This window comes from Microcebus murinus, chromosome 23, assembly GCF_040939455.1.
Source record: "Microcebus murinus isolate Inina chromosome 23, M.murinus_Inina_mat1.0, whole genome shotgun sequence".
Taxonomy (NCBI): domain Eukaryota; kingdom Metazoa; phylum Chordata; class Mammalia; order Primates; family Cheirogaleidae; genus Microcebus; species Microcebus murinus.
In genome coordinates, this window is record NC_134126.1 from 7,265,580 (window position 1) to 7,270,358 (window position 4,779).

Sequence of the window (4,779 nt, forward strand, 5' to 3'; positions counted from 1 at the left end):
ACTTACAGCTTTTAAAAATTACAAAATGATCAGGCTTTAGGTAAATCGATGGGTAAAGAAACAATTATTCTGAGTTCTATAATATACATAGATACAAAACATAATCGCTACAAAACATAATCTTCAAATGTTTTGTTTCATTATTCTTTATTTTGCTGTAATACTTTCTTTTATTTTGTCATTTTAAAGAATAAACAAAAATATAGTAGATTGAGAGAGCAAAAGAAAAATGAATTGGATATATTGGAAATGAATTGGAAAATTCTTTTCCATGCATATATTTCCTAGAATGTTGGGTTGTAAAAATTAGTGCAAATAGAAAGTTAAGAGATAGGCCATTGACTTTTTCACATGTTCCATGATCCAAAGTATATTTATGTGCAGGAAATGGAAAGCTGATATGTTACAGTTTGTTAGAAAACTAAACGTGATACTTAACGTGTGTGCATGCGTATGTGTGTGGTATTTGGCCTGCCACCTCCCATAGGCTACTAAGACTGTCAGAGTGGTGGTGTGCCTTATTCTGTTTTTGTAAGTGATAAAGTCAACTTTATCAGCAGGTCATTTGGGTGGTATTTAGGAAACAGCACTTAATAGAAGGCTTAACAGCGCCATGAAAATGAACATTTATTTATTCACGTCTCCAAAACATATTCATCAAGTGCTCATGTATTCACAATTTTAAAAACTATTGTTAATAAATTTAAACATTTATGTTTGGTAGGAATTTTCTTTGTTGTTTTAGGGCAAATACTCACTATGGATTTCCAAATGGGAACAAGGATATGCAATTATTCACCTTTTGCCAAAGGGCATCTCTAACAGCTAAATTTTTCATAACAAAGATGCAGAGAGATTTTAGATGCATTAATCCTTATAACAATTCTAAGAAGAAAGTAGCATCACTATCCAATCATTTTGATGCAATAATTTATTTTATAGAGAGATTAACTTGTCCAAGTTCATTCATGCGTTAGCAAGTAACAGAATTGGGACTTGCACCCTTGTCTTCCAACCTGACATCTGATCTCATTACATAATAATGATATCCACACTTTGAACTTATCTACTGCATTAGGACAGCTATGAGAATGGAAACTACTAAATTCAGCTTAAAATGGCTATAATAAGCCTAGCAAGATTGCCACTGATTCTAAACATTTGAATGTTTATAATAGTACTTTAGTGCTTTTTAACTCTTTAAGATCAATTTCTCCCTGATATTAAGAAATGATATGCATGCACTTAATGTGAGCTGAGGGTGGCAGCTCATGTGTTTGGCATCATACCCCCTTTACCTAATAATAATCTTGTTTCCTATTACTCTGCACCTAATTTACTTCACTTAGTTGTGCTGTTCTCTTTGCGATGTATAGTGTTACCCCCAAATTTGGATATATTAATAAATACGTATGATTTGGCGACCAGGAAATCAATAGACAAAGATATTCAATCTAACCACCTTCCCCCCTCAAGTGCAGGGTAACAGCAAAACAACTCAATTGTGAAAAGGGAGGAAGGGCTACATAATGAAGCCATGGATCACTTACAAAATCAACATGGTTAGTGATTATGGAGCCTCCCTTTCTCAATAGTGGAGTAATTTCTTTATAAGAACCCGACTCTATGACAGAATCTCTCTTTTCCACTATGCTCATACCTAAAATAAATAGTGGCAAGTGTGCTTTCCTTGGTGTGGTAGAGTTTTAATACCCACTCCCAATTGTTCCAGTGTTTCAGGGTCAGGTTTGCCTGAGGATTAAACAGTCACAGTCTTGGATGCTAAGGGTTTTGGAGCAATGATTTCCTCAAAAACTCAGGAGATTTCTGATCTATTTGATTCCATGTGAAAGTACCTACAATACAATCAAATATCTACCTGGACTAGTTCTTCACCCTGGATGACTCTTCTATTTACTGACATCTATACTCATTTAATGGCAGCTACCTTGAAGCTTTCAGAAACAATAGGTGAGGTGAGCAGACAATATACATAACTTGGTCTTTGCAGCTGAATTTGCTAACATTTTACATCTAAAGCTATTGATATGTAGGCTCCATAATCTCATTGACTGTTGTTCAGAAGACAGAAGTAGCTGGCGTTTATAGCCCTGTGTGTCTCCAAGTTAGTAACTTCTCAGTAAATTTAGATTGCAGCCTCAGTCAGGGGAAGTCCCTTCAGTAGAATGGCTGCCCTCCATCTCTGCTCTGGCTTGGAGATCTGGCCTGTACCACCTCGCTAAGGCAGCTAAAGGAGTTAAATGAAATTCCAGTGTTTAGACTTTTCTGCAGGCTTTTCGGTGTCTTGTCTGCCTCCCCTGTCATCTTAGTGAAAGTGACCATCATGGAGGCAAAATATGTGCCAGAATCTTTTAGCTTACCTCCAATCCCAGCTCTGATTATCAGTTAAGATCTAGTGTCTCGACAAGGTATCCAGTGGTGCAAACAATATAGAATTTTTTTTTCTGCCAAAACTCTCACAATATAGATGGCTAACCCAGGGAAGGGAGGCTTTTCTGTTCCACGGGGTCAGCCATGAATCCTGACCTTTTTCTTTTCTTGCAACTCTTTTCTCACAGGGCTTTCTTTTAGACATAGTTTGAAGGTAAATCTGCAGCATGACACCTTAATTTCAGTTCTAAGGAAAAGTAAAAGGAATGAAAAAACAAGGATCTTTTTCAAATAATTGCATGTGCTACTTCCACTCACACACCCTGTCAAGATCCCTCAGTTTCATGACTATTCATAGAGGCAAGAACGACTGGGACTCCAGATCAATAATCATGATTCTACTCAGATGCTGACTTTGGTGGTTCCATTGCAAACAGCACAAAAGGGAAAATTGATAATGGGATGGGGTGGGAACACAATTGGTAATTTCTACCATACAAGATAAGTACTGGATCTACTCGTTTGCTCTCCTGTAAATAACTATCCACACATTCTACTCACTTTTATGAGAGGGACATGACTTTTCTAACTTAATTTATAGAAATACTTCAGATAGATATAGGTAGTTAGATATAGATAGATAGATAGATAGATAATAGAGGTATTTTAATCTCTGTTATATATTTCCAAATATTATCCTACCATTTGAAGGGAATACATTTTTTGTATATAGTCATTTAAAAAACAAAAGTTCTTAATTTTAATATAACTGAATGTTTCAAAGTTATCCTCATAGTGGTATTTTTAATATTTTATTTAAGAAATTGCTTCCTACTCTGAGTTATAAAATATATGTAATAAAATAAATAAATAAATAAATAAAATATATGTAATAAAATAAAATATATGTAACATTTAAAGTTTTAGAATTTTGCTTTCCAAAGTTATCTTTAATTCATCCTAATAATATATTTTAATTCAATTCCATTTTCATAGTTTTATTGGGGTATAATTAATATACAAAAACACTGTGCATGTTTAATGTATACAATTTGATGAGTTTGGACATAAGCATATACCCGTAACCACAATCAAGGTAATAAACAGTTCTTTTATCTCCAAAACCTGTTTCCTGTGTCTTGTGTGTGTGTGTGTGTCTATGTGTAGTCACAACACTTAACATGAAGTTCTACCCTCTTTACAAATTTTTAAGTGCAAAATAATCATACTGTTAGGCACAGTGTTTTCAGCAGATCTCTAATTTATTCATCTTATACAAATGAAACTTTGTAACTGTTGAGTGGCAACTTTCTAGTTCTCTCTGTCTGCAGACCCTGAAAACCACCTTTATATTCTGCTTCTGTGAGTTTGGCTATTTTAGATACCTAATATAAATGTAATCATGAAGTATTTGTCCTGTGACTAGCCTATTTCACTTAGCATAATGTTTTCCGGGTTCATCCAGCTTGTCACAAATGGTAGGATTTCCTTCTTTTTAAAGCTAAATAATATTCCATTGTATGTATATGCTGCATATGCTTTGACCATTCATCTTTTGATGGATATTTGGATGTTTCCATATCTTGGCTATTGCAAATAATGTTTCAAAGAATATAAGGGTTCAGATATTTCTTTGAGATAATGATTTAAATTCTTTGGATAAATACTCAGAATTGCAAGATCATATGGTAGTTCTGTTTTTAGTTTTTGGAGGAACTTCCGTACTGTTTTCCACTGTGGCGGCACCAGTTCACATTCTCACCAACAGAGAACAGGGATTCGGCCTCGTCCACATCCTTCCAAACACTTGCTATCTTTTGTTCTAAAATATATAAATATAAATAATTTTAAAATATGTTTTAATGTACTGAAAGTGTTAAAATTCCACTTACATATTTTTGTTTTCCTATGGGTGATTTCCTCAGCAGTATTCTTTTCATCTCATGTGCAATATCCTCTTCCTAAATTAAGATTTCTAACTTAATGAGTTTCTTATAGATCTGTTTATTTGTTTTACTAGTCAGTTTTAAATAAAATAAGTCTATAATAATTCTTGATATATGGTAGGCTAAATCCTGCCATTTGACCTTCTATTTCTGCTATTGACTGTTCATGACATTTGTTTGTTTATAGATATTTTACAGATTATAAATCTCTATGAAACTTGGGGTCTTTAGAGAAATATATGAAAGCTATGGAACATTTGGAGATAGTTTACATGTATATTCATAGAGGCTCCTATTACTGACAATGGCATATCTGTCCATTTATTTCAGAATTTTTGAATACCTTTCAGTAAACATTTATTAATTTATTAAAATTTTAAATATGTTTTGTTAAATTTATTATTATATGCATTATCCATTTTACAGATGAATAAATTGAACT